The sequence below is a fragment of the Helicoverpa armigera genome, chromosome 23, assembly GCF_030705265.1.
Source record: "Helicoverpa armigera isolate CAAS_96S chromosome 23, ASM3070526v1, whole genome shotgun sequence".
Lineage (NCBI taxonomy): Eukaryota > Metazoa > Arthropoda > Insecta > Lepidoptera > Noctuidae > Helicoverpa > Helicoverpa armigera.
This window is the reverse complement of record NC_087142.1, coordinates 8048153-8062970: the sequence shown is the minus strand read 5'-3', so window position 1 is coordinate 8062970 and position 14818 is coordinate 8048153. Positions and strand designations below refer to the sequence as shown.

Sequence of the window (14818 nt, the reverse complement as noted above, 5' to 3'; positions counted from 1 at the left end):
TTTCTTCCTCGTTACATTAGGTAGGTTTTGCAAATTGTTCGGAAATGAGTGACCCATGTCCTTATTCGATTACATACATATTTCGAGACTTGTATAAAGCACTAGGAGGGTACTACTCTGTTGTTGCCAGTGCCTACCGCCGATAATATCGATAACTTACATCCCATCACTATCATTTAGTGCTGTTATCCGAGTCAGGTCGTCAATGGCGGTGAAGTGGATACGGGAGTCGTTTGATCTAGTGTCTCACAATCTCGACCCCACTAGCGTTGCCAAAACATTTAGACCAAGGTTCGCTTGTACAGTGGGGTGCAATAATATTGGGGTCAGCTACGTACCTATTTACGAAGGAGCAATCTGGAATCGGTTTTCTTACTGGATGGTGATTATGTAATGTCTACTTAATAGATGAAAATATGATTTAAATATTGATATTTACATTAATACAGGTACATACTAATACAAAATGGCACCTTTTTATCTGTTAAGAAGTTTTTCCCCAGGAATGTACCTATGTGGACAGTGGTGGATGCGGAGTAAAGCAATTTCTATTGGCATAAAACTACATTTTCAACAATAGTAATATGTATTATTCAAGAACTAGAACAAAATAATTATTTTAATATAGTCATTTACATTGCCGCCCTTTTTGCAAATCAGTACACATTAGTTTTAAAAAACCGTTGCAATACGCATTTACACTAAAAGTTTAATGGTGAACATTTGAACTTAACCGTCAAATCCGTAGCGGACCCCAATCGGGGTCTGAACATCAATGTCACCGTAAGCTCGGTTTAGACCCCAATTGGGGTCTGCGAATCAGTCATATGCTTTCCTAATTATTTACGCTCATATTTATTTTCTTTCCAATCAAACCTCATTTGTGAGTACTAAATAAAATAACTAAATAAATTTAAATTATTTTTACGCATTCAAACCTTTCATATTTAGCATCCCGTTAGAAATATACCTTTTTAAAATCCAATCGTAATTACCGGGAATTCTGATCGAACTCGCCATGTTTGTTTACATTAGTTGTTTTTTTAAATTTGAAGATGCATAGACAAGATGGCGACGGTGATAGAAGTTTTGCATCGAATGATCCGATTCGTTAAAATAAAGAATCGATTTAATAATTTTATATTATTTGATATTATAATATTACTAAATTGCACTTTTGTATACTTACCATAATCTGAAAATAAATTAGGAAAAGTAAATTTATTTTGAAAAAAATGCTAGAAAATCAGTGGTAGAAAATACTTTGTAGCCGGAATAAAATAATCTTCGGTTTTTAGGGTTTCTGAAGACGGCAAATGAAGACTTATTTATTTCTTCGGGTGTTTTATGTGCAGGATTCCTGTAGACCTGCCAAACTTAATGGCGATTCGTTACTTCCAACTTTTTAACTGAGCGGCAAAGCAATTTGACGAGAGCCGTAGTTAGGTGTAGGTAGTTATCGCAAAATTTTATGACGATTTTATTGTTTGAAAGGGCAAATAGTTCGCTGTTCATCGAAAGCTGGTCCAAGAAGGAAAGATGGCCGCCGCCGACTTATTTTTAACCGACTTCCCAAAAAGCGGAGGTTCTCAATTCGACCATTTTTTCGTATGTTTGTTACGCGATTACTCAGCCATTTATTTATCGATTTTGATGATTCTTTTTTTGTTTGATAGCGTATACTTCCGAGGTGGTCCCATTATCATCAGGTTGAAATCTTATCACTCAGGTGTTTGCCTGGTAGCACTATTCAACAGTGAAGGCTTTGAGCTGACCTGATGATGGAGACCAGTGAAGGTCGAGGGAACTCGACAACTGAATATTTAAACTTTCTCGTGTTTGTGCTTATATTATTCGTATTTACGAGGCCTCTGCAACAGTGAAGGAGATGTAGACGAGAGAAGTTCGGTTGTCGAGTTCCCTCGACCTTCTCTGGTCTCCATCATCAGGTCAGCTCCAAACCTTTACTGTTTCATAGTGTTATCAGACATACATCTGAGTGTCAAGTTATAACCTTATCTTTGCTTACAATTTTCGAGAGTTGCCCTCGATTTCTCAAGGTATCCATCATCAGATCCTGGACCTAATAACAAATATGGGGAATATACCCTTTCGACCAAAAACAAACATCCAAATTGAGAACCACCTCCTTTTTGGGATTCGGTTAAAAATATTTGGTGACTTTAAAATCAATCAATTATTATTATTGTTTCTCATCATCAAATAAGTACATTACTTTGGTAGTTACAAATTGCATTATATTTCAGAACACCAGGCTTACCCTCCGCCGAAACAAAAATCTTAGAATTGTTGAGAAATAATATAAGAATAAATTAAAATTCCGTAATAGGTAATAAAAATTCAATTAAAGTTAAAAATTTTTACAAATGACCAAAATAAATAATACATATAAAAATTTAATGCTAAAAACTTTCATAAAACTTAAATATCTTTTTTCTTAACAACAAAAACAAATTGAACCTATAATTTAAAATTAATAAATAAAATTGAAATAAGTTGCTTTTAAAAAATAGGTATGTATATATAAAATTGGTATTCGATTATTTATAATAAATATCCGATTTAGGTATCGAATGCACACCGCTGATTGAAAAAAAAAAATACATACTCCATTCCAAAGTCTACTTCTCTTTGATCTTGTAAATTGTTCATTTTTATTGTGTATTTTATGTGCTGATTTTTTAGTTATTGAACATAAATAAGTGCACGAAATGTATTGCAACGGATTGAAAATGTTATAAATATGACGTTTGTGTTGTGTTTGGGAAAGTGATGCGATTATTTATTGGTAAGTTTTCACCAAATTTGAAATGCCTAACTTTTCGATAGACTTAAAAACACCGTAATTATTATCTTTTTCTGAATTACCTGACCCCATTTGACCTTTGCACGTTGTTGTCAAATAAGTGAGCTCTAAAGTTATAGTTAAAATACTTCTGATCAGGCATTACGGACTTAGAATTCATGTGTTGAAAGTTAGTACAAATTTTTGACTTCCATGTCGCGATTCAAAATATCCCGCCGAATCAACGGTAAAGTCATATGTCAAAATCTTGTCGAGCAGAGGGGTTAATATCTAAATCAAACTGATGAATATCATAAAGAAAAATGACCACATTACTTTCCTAAACATTTTCTCTTCCCAAAGAAAAGTCTTCATGATTTAAATTAAGTGAAATACTAAAATCTTTGGCGCCGAGTGTATTCTGAAAGAGAAAAAAATGTATAGTAATAAAGTTTCTTGAATTGGCTATCACCCAGTTTGGTTCCGCTGAGGAGATGTAGGATGTCCAAACGTTTATGATAATATATAGGACAGGACACTTAAAAACTTTTGACGAATTTATATAGTGTGATAGTGGCAAAACTAGGTGTTTAACAAAGAATAGAAATCTTTAAATTAGTAGGTACTAAATATGGTGCTTTTTAAATTATTTTTTTTGACTGATGATACCTTCCCCTGCATAGGTTATATGATTCATTTATTTACCCTAAAATAAAATGTCAATTACCAATACCTAAGTATCGGGAGTTCCCAAAAAAGAAACATGATTCATGGTATCACTACATTGTAGTTTTATGCGCCGATAGTGGTCTCGTTCGGATATAACGCCCCATTAGTTTTTATGTCCAGTGTTGCAAGCTGACAAATAATATTTTTCCTCAAAGTCGTTAGTGTCAACTCTACGATTTTATACGCAGTTTCTATTTAGAGCTTGGAGCATTTAACTAATCGGATACGCCATTGCAGTATCTTCCCGCCAAAGGTGCAAGACAGCGCGCCGCTCATAGTCTTATTCTGTCGTATGCACATTGGACAGCGTATGAAGTCTATGCTTGTGTTTGTCAATCGACCAACAAAAAAATTTGGTTCTCAGTTTTGACCCGTATGCATATTATGTTTGTGAGCGATTATCTCATGTTTGGCTGAACCGATTTTGATAAAGTTTTCAGAATAGTATGTTTCAAAATTAGGAGAAAGTTTGAGTTATCATTATCACTCACCGACCGCTGCTCGAATAATTGGCAAACTTTTTCGTATACACAGAGATGGCTCGTATCGGCTCCAGTTAGTAAAATGCTCTAAGCTTTAGATAAAACGTGTGAAACGTTCTATGTAAAACTAGTATGAGATGACTCGTTATTTATTTATTTTAATACTAATAAAATATTGGTCGCATGTTGATGTGCAAAATATGAGTATTGCCAGGAATGAAATTTGCAATCGAGTGTAGTAGATTTAGAATTTATTGTGGAGTTTTGACAAGCTATCACAAAGTTACGGTTATCCTGTTTCCTGAAGAAAAACAATTATGTTATATTTAAACAGTTATTCGCACTTAAAAAATGCAGGAATGCAGCCATCGATTTGTTAAATAAAGCTTGATTGCATTGTAGCACTCCCACGCTTTTTTAAATTGTTATTTAAATTCAATTTTCGAATACCATCAAACATGTCAGGATGCCAAAAAGGATATTAAAAAAAAAGATTGACGTAAAAATTCGAATGCACAAAATTTTGAATTTGCATATCCGCCGAAAGTTTGCAATCAATAAAAAAACAAATGATTGTATTTTCTCAACGGCCAGTAATATTCTTTATCTGGATAAAATCTGCCGGTAGTAAGAGAATATCGATTGAATACTAAAACCAATGACAATGGGAATAATGTTTTTACATTTTTGGCCGCGGGAACTATTTTACAACCGGAGATTTTAATAAAAGTACATTTTATAGTTCTTTGTTGTTTGATTTATTGGCTGACGTCACTGTCATCTAATGACAGGATGATTGAAAACGTCAATGAAATGATAACAGGCTGTCAAAGGACGGTCATTGATGAGTGCACTGTAATATACATTGCGTAGTTTATATGCCTAAAGTTTTTAAATGTAGAACTTATGCGTCAATGGATTTTGTGCTCTGACCGTGAGACATCCTTGTATATTTTGATCGCCAAATGATTGTAATAAAAGATTTTATTATCTTATCAGGATATCGGTTGTTTTCGAGCTAATCTGACAAACATCTGTCATAATATGCACTCGTGTAAAATGTTACTAGAATCAAAATGTTACTTTGATTAATTTATTAGATTTTATTGTAGACGAGGTAATTAACTAGACATCAATCATGCCATTATTATTGAATTAAAATCTAGGTACAGCATGTAACTATTTTGACGGTAAAATTACTTTATCTAAAACCAATATAGGTAGTGGAATAATTTGAACACATGGGCCACCTAACATTGAAAAATGATTTCGAAATCGGATCAATTCTTACCGATATTTTTCAGCTTTAAAATATAAGATATAAATCACTTCAATGTTACACTAAATTCTATCAAGTAAGACAAGTTCGCGTGATCAGACGCCAGTCAGAACATTGTTTATCTTCGTCTATTAACTTTCAAACGTCCGCCATATTGAATTGCAGACGGATTGTATTTCAGTACATTGAGTTTAGCTTGTTATTCTTTTGTTTTTGTTGTTTTATTGTTATGTAAGTTTGTGTTAGTATTATATTGGGTTTAGATACAATGTGGGTTGTTGTACCTTTGTAGTCCAAATGGACGTGAGTACAGTTCTTGAAAAATTGCTTTTCGGGTCTGAAGTTAGTAATTTAGTACCTCGAGCTACTGCAGTAGTGTGTTTAACACCAAATTTATTTTTAGTTAAAATGTACAAAAAAAAAATCCTTTACATGAGATAAAAGCGTTATTTTATATAGATTGTTCAATATAAGAGCTGAAAAGAAAATTACATCTTAGACTTTTCGGTTCATTTATAAAGTTTTTACAGCAATGCGTCAGCTAAAATAAATGGGAAAGTGCAGAAAAGCATTTGTAAAAACACTGAAAAATAGTAGAATATTAAAGAAGTATCTAACAAGTAGAAGAGGTTGTAGAAGAATTTATTCTAAAAGGAAAGTAACTTAAGACTGTGCCTAGTGATATACAAAGTAAAAATACGTAGGTATATATCGAGACTGACCAATCAATTGGCATCTAATCGCCTTAATAGAATGCAATTGTCTTGTCCTTACTTCTTAGAAGTGAAGAGCTGTTGTAGCAGTTATACAGATCACTTTGCATTTTATTATTTAGGTTTTTTACAGATTAATAATGTCATATAGTTAAAACTCATGGCTGAGTATTGAATTGAAGAATTAACGCGTCGAATTAGAAGGCTTTTTGTACAACCTACTTATTTTAAACTGGCCGTTTTCCCCGCGGTTTCAGTCGCGTATCTAAATCTTAAAAAACAAGTTTTTCTGTAAGTATAAGCATTCTGTCCCTATGATTTAGAAATGTTTCTGGTACAATAGGTACTTTACGAGACTTTAATAAAAAAAAATCTAATATTTTACTCATGCAGGTTCATCTTTATTTTACAGGATTAACAATTGCTCAAAATTAAAACTCAAAGTTATCAAAAACCAATACAAACGAAAACCGCTATGCAATTTTATTGCCAAAAAAACAATAAGTAATTTATTTTCACATCGATTAATTTCCGACGGAATAATGTAATTAATTGTCAACATATTTTATGGCCGGAAATTACAGCATTCGGCAATTGAATTCTGATACAGCAGTTTTTAATTTCTTTTTTGTTCAACTAGTGGTTGCCTGCGACGATGTCTACGTCAATTTATAGGTCTTACCTGTAAAATACGAATGCATGACTTTTGTAACTCTTTTGTAACTGATACCAAAAACTTTCTCTTGAATCACACCACACAAACTATCAATTTGGAAAAGCCGCATCAAAATCCGCTGAAAAGTTTTAATTATCTATGCAAGACAGACAGTGGGAAGCGAGTGGGTTTCAAACTCCTTATCTAATGGTGTTGGACATCAGAGTTACTTCGTCTCAAAAGCCATTTTCAAATCAATTTCAGTGATGACGAACAAACACAACAAATTAATCATATTGCAGTACATAATTACAGCTACATTTTTTGCAAGGGACGGACCATCGACAAGATGAGAGCATCACTGACCCAAATATCAAACAAGGCATTATTATAAACGGCTTGTTGTCTCTGGTTTTTTATTTTATTGCCTTGTTAAAAGGATTTATTGGTGTATTCAATGAATGGGACGCTAAATTACATTGTAAGTACAGTTTTAAGAATTAAGATTAAAAAATCCGTATTTTGGTTCATTCTGTGTTTATTATGTGTCTTGGTTCATTGACCAAAATAACTGTTGAAGGTATTTTTTTAAATTATGTTTCATTAATTATTTAGCTCTAGAATTTTCCAAAACTAAAGGTAATGGAAATTGTCATCCGTCGTCCTATAAGTATGAATATGTTTATTTTATATATTTATGTTTTTTGTTTATTTTTTGGCATTGTTTCACATACATAAGTACTTATTAGTATTAAGTAAATTATTTACTTCTTGATAAAGAAAACCCTTATTATATTCTCTAAAGATTCTGTTGTTGTATTACATAATACTTACGTCCCGTGTCTAAACCGCCCGTGGTCGTAACCCACAAAGTATTTAGGCCTGAGATAAAACGACATATTTAGGATAAGTGTCACCTAAAGGTGTCACCTAACTACGTAAGACGTTAAAAGCTCGTATAAAACTTTGTCACAGTTGTGTGTTGAAAGGTAGGTGAATATGTGTGGCATTAGATTTGCTTGTTATAATAGGGTTAGGTTTTGGTACAGATCTGGTCTTATAATATTGCCACTCAGAATCTAGGTACTTAGTGCCTTCAGTCTTTATAAATGTAGGGATCAAAAAACTACTGCCCTTCCTATGCGCATTAAATGTTTGACTTCTTCATTTTGGATTGCCGATTTCAACAACTCATTCAGTTATTATAATTTCAGTTATTATAACAACATTTCAGTAAAAACATATACTGCTCCCTAAAAAAGACCTACGTTAAATAACGATTTCTTAGTAAAAAACTTGAATACAAATAAAAAAATAAAATTAATCAGTTACTTTCAACTACGCACACAACTAAAACTCAGTATAATTTACTCTAAATGCTTTCACCAATCATTAAAATCAAAGCTTGCTATGTGTAAGCTTTTCCTGTCAAGAACAAATAACGCATCGAAATGCCCCATAACCTATCAAAACCCATAACCCCTGACAGCCCTAGTTCCGACCTACATCTACGTCCGTACCTCCCTTCCTCATAGTGAACTAAAATAAGCTCGCCCGATATCTGCTGTTTACCTCACTGGTGACGGGTTTATAAGATGACAATTAGCAGGGAATACTGGGTTGATGGTAACCCTTTATGAATTTTAGCTGCAACAATAGGTACTTGGTTAGTTTGGGGTAGGTAAATCGGCTTCAGCGTGTGCATAGCAGTTTGCCTTTTTCGAGTAAAGTACAGCCTAAAGCATGCGCAACGTTTTCGTTTTGGGAATAGTGCCAAAGTATAGTTTTATAATAGTAGTAGAATAGTGCCTGTAGAGTTTTATGCCGGTTCTTCTCTATAAGGACTATTACTAGGAATCATGCACCTACCTTTTAACTTTTCGTAAGAATCTGTAAAACTATCACAATAAGACGAAAAGGACGAGGGGAATGTTCGTCAGTCTGTATGTTCGATTATTTCATTTACAAGCTTATTTATCGACGAGGGTTATATATAGGCTACTTTTTGCACAAAAAGTTCCCGCAGAACGCTGGTGAAACCTTAGTGAAGAGCTGCCTACTAGTATCTCATCAAATAAGTGTAATCATCGGCAAGGATATTGAGCCCTGACCTTTACCTGCGCAGAAGTGATTTATTGGTTTATTGCCTTAAGTGTACAGTGCGCAACCGAGAGCTCATTATCCGTGCCGATAACTATATGTCATCTGAACGAAGCTGGCAACAGTAAAAAAATATTAACAAAACACTGTCGCACATGCGTGAGGCATCAAACACTGAACACAACACATATCTCACTCAAACAAACTTTCGAACCCACCTGTCAACATACTATCTATTTACACATACACAGTTATACATTATATGCAATTGTTGTTTAAACAATGCATCGACCGACATCGTTAATCAAGGTCGAGCCAAACTGATAGTGATTGATAGTAGAAACGCGACTTGAATGCAAACTGCTTGTGCTATCTGCAAGTTATGCAATTTTATAAGTGTTGTAAATAGATTGGCTCTTTATTTTACTGTTATCTATATTATGGTTTAGTAATGGCAAATGTGACTGCCGTGTACAAGTACTCAGGTTCGATAAACGGCCCGAAGTCACAGTCTTTGTGGTTTTTAAAAAACTTTCACAAAGCATTCCGAAGTCTGGAAGTTGCTGCTGATATCCAGTCATGTCGGAACGTTACAAAGACTATAAAAAATACTTTATGAAAGTAAGGGAGTATAAGCATAAAATATAACATGACCTGCGCCGGAGGAGGACTTATACCTACATGAAGACCAGCCTTATTTTCAGTTTAGTCAAATAAGTACGAGTATGTACGTAGGTATGTATGGACTTATCCAAGATGTTAACAAAATAAAGAGCATCCGTAATCTCAAACAAGAAATGTGACGTGCGAACATTTTTATACCATCCAATAGCGATCAGACATTTCCTTTACATCTATTCTAAATTTAAATATATTTCCCTCCGAGGAAGTCCGAGAGGAAACGATTAATTGTTAAAAAGCGATGGTTTGAGTTAGCGGCGCGTGCGCATCCTTAACCGTTACATGGCGACGTTTTTTCAAAAGTGTCCACATTTAGAATTTGTGGCGTTGCTTTCTTTTTCTTTTCTTTTTTTTTTGAAGAAGGTTAATGATGTCCTGCTTGGTTGGGTTAGTGTGGAGAGGGTTAATGTTGGGTTTTATTTTTAGTATAGGTGAATCAGTTTTGAAATGTTTCATTTACATTTAGGTTTTAAATTAATTACATACTATTAGTTAGACGATGTTTCGCAATCAGGCAATACTTTTGATATCGAAGCCAAATGACATCACTATTGTTGTAAAATGTATGTACACATACGTCGAAACACTTACTTCAATCTTTTTATAAGTAAAAGTGCTCAAGTTTATCGCTTTTACACTTATCTTTTGTTGTTTTATCGTCCTTTTAAGATTAAGGCCCAGCGGAAAATACGGCAAGGGGTCTATGACTTGTGTTAAATTAATCGGTTTAATAGATTTGGAGCCCATTAAACGCGAACAAACAATAAAACCCTTCCACTTTTTTATAATAGATATATAATAGCTGAACCGTTTAAGCTGAAAATAAGAGGTAGCTTAGACCCGGGAGAAGGACATAGGACAGTTGTTGCCACCATCTGGGACGCGGGTGAAGCTAGTAGGTAATAGATATATAGACAAATTAGCCCTCCAAACAGAAGCCGCTTCCACAACACGTTACCACTCAATGGTCGATACGTTGTGACAGACATACAGACGCGTAGGAAGTCATTAGTTACCCTGTTATTTATAACAATTGATTATATACTGACTGTAACTAGTGGCCACTACAAATTGGTGAGAAGCACCGACTGACCAATTATTGCTGGGGTTTAAAAAGGACAGGTAAAAAAGGTTGTCTTATTGTGGACTTTAGAAAGGACAATCTATTTTATGCTTTGGTAAAACTGGCTTATATGAAGTGTATGAGAAATGAAATTAAATTGGGCTTAAGTAAAAGACATTTTTAATTTTGGATCTTATTAGGAACGCCTGTTTTGTGTACCTATTGAAGAGGCATACGAATCCTTTATTGTAGACTTTCAATTCTGACAATGTACAGTGCATTTGTGGATATGTATAATAAAATGGTCGATACGTTGTGACAGACATACAGACGCGTAGGAAGTCATTAGTTACTCTGTTATTTATAACAATTGATTATATACTGACGGTAACTAGTGGCCACTACAAATTGGTGTGAAGCACTGACTGACCAATTACTGCTGGGCTTTAAAAAGGACAGGTTAAAAAGGTTGTCTTATTGTGGACTTTAAAAAGAACAACATATTTATGTAGTACTCGCTCTACTGAAGTGTATGTGAAATGAAGTTAAATTGGGCTTGAACGTAAAAGACATTTTTAATTTTGTATCTTATGTTGTAGGAACGCTTATTTTGTATATCTATTGAAAAGGCATAAAAACAGCAAATAACCGTTGAGAATCTTTTATTATTGTAGACTTTCAATTCTTACAATATATAGGATGAGCATTTATGGATACGTTGTGACAGACATACAGACGCGTAGGAAGTCATTAGTTACTCTGTTATTTATAACAATTGATTATATACTGGCGGTAACTAGTGGTCACTACAAATTGGTGAAGCACCGACTGACCAATTATTGCTGGGCTTTGAAAAGGACAGGTTAAAGAAAGGTTTGTCTTTTTATGCGCTTTAAAAAGAACAAGATTTGAACTAGTGAAATGTATGAGAAATTAAGTTAAATAGGGCTAACTATGTATATGACATCGTTAATATTGTGTCTTATTTGTTAGGAACACCTGTTTTGTATATGTACCTATTGAATAGGCATACAAACAGCGATAAAACTGTTAAGAAACTTTCATTATTGTAGACTTTCAATTCTTACAATATATAGGATGAGCATTTGTGGATACGTTGTGACAGACATACAGACGCGTAGGAAGTCATTAGTTACTCTGTTATTTATAACAATTGATTATATACTGACGGTAACTAGTGGCCACTACAAATTGGTGAGAAGCACCGACTGACCAATTATTGCTGGGCTTTAAAAAGGACGGGAGAAAGAAAAGGTTGTCTTTTTAAGGGCTTTTTTAAAGCACAAAATTTTTTTTTATTGATGACAAGATTTTTATCCAACACAATGCTCTTCTGACGTATAAGAAGTGATGGTATATTGGGCTTAAGTAAAAGAGATTTTTAATGTTGTATCTTATTTTTGTAGTTTTGCATACCTACTGGAAAGGCATACAAACAGGAATAAAACCGTTAAGAATCCTTTATTGTAGACTTTCAATACTGTCAATATACAGGGTGTACCCAATTGTGCAACTACGTTACCGGAAGTTAAATTAGTTTAAAAAGACAAAAAGGGATATGTGTTAAAAGATAACATAATAGTGCACATGATCATATGTAAGATACGACCAAAATATCTTTCTAAAATTTGAGGCTATAAAATGTTCGCTCTAAACTGTACATACAAACAAACAATAGAATGTAGGTGTCTTATTATTATTGTGATGAGTTAGAAATGTTTTGTTTGACGTATATCGTTAATTAAGTACCTTAGCTTCGTTTACAATATAACAAAGCACCGTTTTAATTATTTGTCTAGCCTCATTAATATTTTTTACCCACTTCCCAAAAAGGAAAGACATTCTGCTGAATTCATTTCGTAAAACGATTTCATTTCTTACTTTTCGCGTCCTAGATTAATTCCTTAGTAAGTTACCAGTTGCGGGCTCTCAATCTAAGTTGCAAAAACAAACAAAATCACTTCAGCATTTTAGGCAATCAACTACTGTAATGCATGAAGGCATAGGTGCAGAGAGGTCTCATTAAGGAAACATAACAATTCCTTCCAGTCCAGTCCATTCACAATAAGAGCAGAAACCGTTACAAAAACAGTCTATCAATTCCTGCGAAAAACAAACACACATACAAACTATAATATATCTACAAGTATAGTACCGGTGAAAGTTTATAAGTACCTACCTAAGTTCATCAATCAAGTACAATGAGTCTGTGAATCAATAGTGCATGTCACGGCGCCCTAATGGGCCTTTCGTTAGCTAATGGCTTTTATTAAAACTGTATGCTGTTGTGTTTTGTTTTTTAAGGTGGGATGTTGTTTGTAGGTGTTGGGTGGGTTTTAAAAAAGAGGCTGTCTGTCTGTCTTGTTTCTGATAAAAATAAAGGTTGAACTTCTTTCTCATTTATGTGAAAATTGTTATTTCATATTTGAAGAAAATCTTTATACTATGTCTAAATCCTTCTTGACCAACCCGCATTGAACAAGCGTGGTGATTAATGCTCAATCCTTCTCCTTGTGAGAGGAGGCCTGTGCCCAGCAGTGGGACGATAAAAAGGCTGTAACAAAAACAAAAAACAAATCCTTCTTGCTAAACTTAGGTTTAATATTTGTCCAACGGTTAAAATGATATAAATTCATATCATTGAAGTTACAAGGATGTAAGTATTTGTAACTTCAGAGAATGAAGACCACGATTCTCTTTCGTCCCAAATATTATATAACTAGTGGTTTCATTCATAGTGGTTACTTCCAATAAAGTTCTTGTAAATTGCTTTCAATTATGATGTATGCCAATCCAATGGCAATCTAAATTGTAGTATATAAGTGCACATTTCCTTCTAATCATGATAAAAAATAGTTCACAAGAATTATATTACTAATCAATTCAAATCAAGACCAATAATTCCCTTTTATCTAGAGTGCAACGTCGTTGTTATCAGAATGACAAATGCATTCAACTCTAATATCTTCATAATCAATGCAAGTCATCTAGTTCATACCAGTTTGAAACCTAGACTGGACAGAAAGTCATAAATATATCAAAATCATGGTCCTATAAACATTAGTGACTGAAGTGCAGTTTCTATCGAAGTATTGTTTGAAATAAATATAAGGGCTAGCATGCACTTACTTGTAATAATTTTATCGACGTGGACTTGGACGAATTGGAATTTTTGGCGCCAAGGATGTCAATTTTTCTCAGTAAATACAAAACGGATCAAAATACAACTTGGTTACCTGAAAGTTCATGATATAAACCTTATTTTGTTAGTTGTAGAAACATGATTAGGTAACTTTTATAACAGAGAAAAATATATCAAACATACCTCTTTTTAAAAAGAGATTCACATATTATGGGCAAACGGGACCGATTAAAGCCTCTTAACTTTTTTAGTAGTTGAGTATATACATACTCTTTAAAATTGTAGTAGGATTTTTTATCAAATTATTATTTCTAAATAATAAAATTACAAAACCATTTTGTCGCTTACGACTTTTAGTTATAAGCTAGCGCGCGTATTGTTATCCTCGCCCCGCTCAGACGCTCCGACCCCTTTTGGCGCCTTAGATGCGCGTGCCGGTTATGGAATTATTGTTGACCACTTCCTCGCCTTAATTTTGGACAGAAATCGGCTCTTTTCTAAAATCTAATAAAAACATTTTCATAATCAACTTTGGGTGAATGCCTTCTTGGGTCAATATTTTCTTTCGTTTTAATTTACAGACAAGAGTGAGTGTTCAGTGGTATATTACTAATTATATTAGAAAGATTGGTGAAGGCAACATTAATTATATGAGTCGAACGTTTATAAAAAAAAGGTATGCTATAGGTAATGATGAATTTGCGACAACAGCATAGTCTTTTAAAAGTATAGATTTCGCAGGATGTTTTTATCCTCCCAAGTAGTTTACTGAACTAATTCTCTGTGGCTACAGCTAAAGCATAGCTTCAATTTTTAAATATCAAAACTCGTCTCAAATGTGACTCAAGCCCAATCATAATCCAACTTTCTCCAATCGAAGTATTGTGTTGAACATAAATACAATGTTTTAGAATAATAACGCTCTGGATTATTGAAACCGACGTACTGTTGATTTATTATTAGTAGACCACGTGGGCGATTGTAGGTACGACCCACGGAAAAAGAAAAAACTAGCGGAGACGTCAAAACGCAAAATCTCCTAAGAATGTAGCGCACCAAACTGCGGGTTCGGGGGACGAGGAATGTTGCTAGCTGAGCTCTCATGCACCTTCTATAGAACCCACCTATTTTTTTGAAAACCAAATCA

The 14818-nt window shown here is 33.9% G+C and overlaps 1 long non-coding RNA gene across 1 annotated transcript; it reads left to right on the top strand.

Moving 5' to 3' along the window:
- The first annotated feature begins 729 nt into the window (after nucleotides 1-729).
- On the top strand, nucleotides 730-2323 carry LOC135118548 (uncharacterized). The gene is made up of 2 exons (XR_010277663.1): nucleotides 730-1709; nucleotides 2075-2323. It is a non-coding gene; the product is annotated as an uncharacterized LOC135118548 (long non-coding RNA).
- Nucleotides 2324-14818: the final 12495 nt, after the last annotated feature.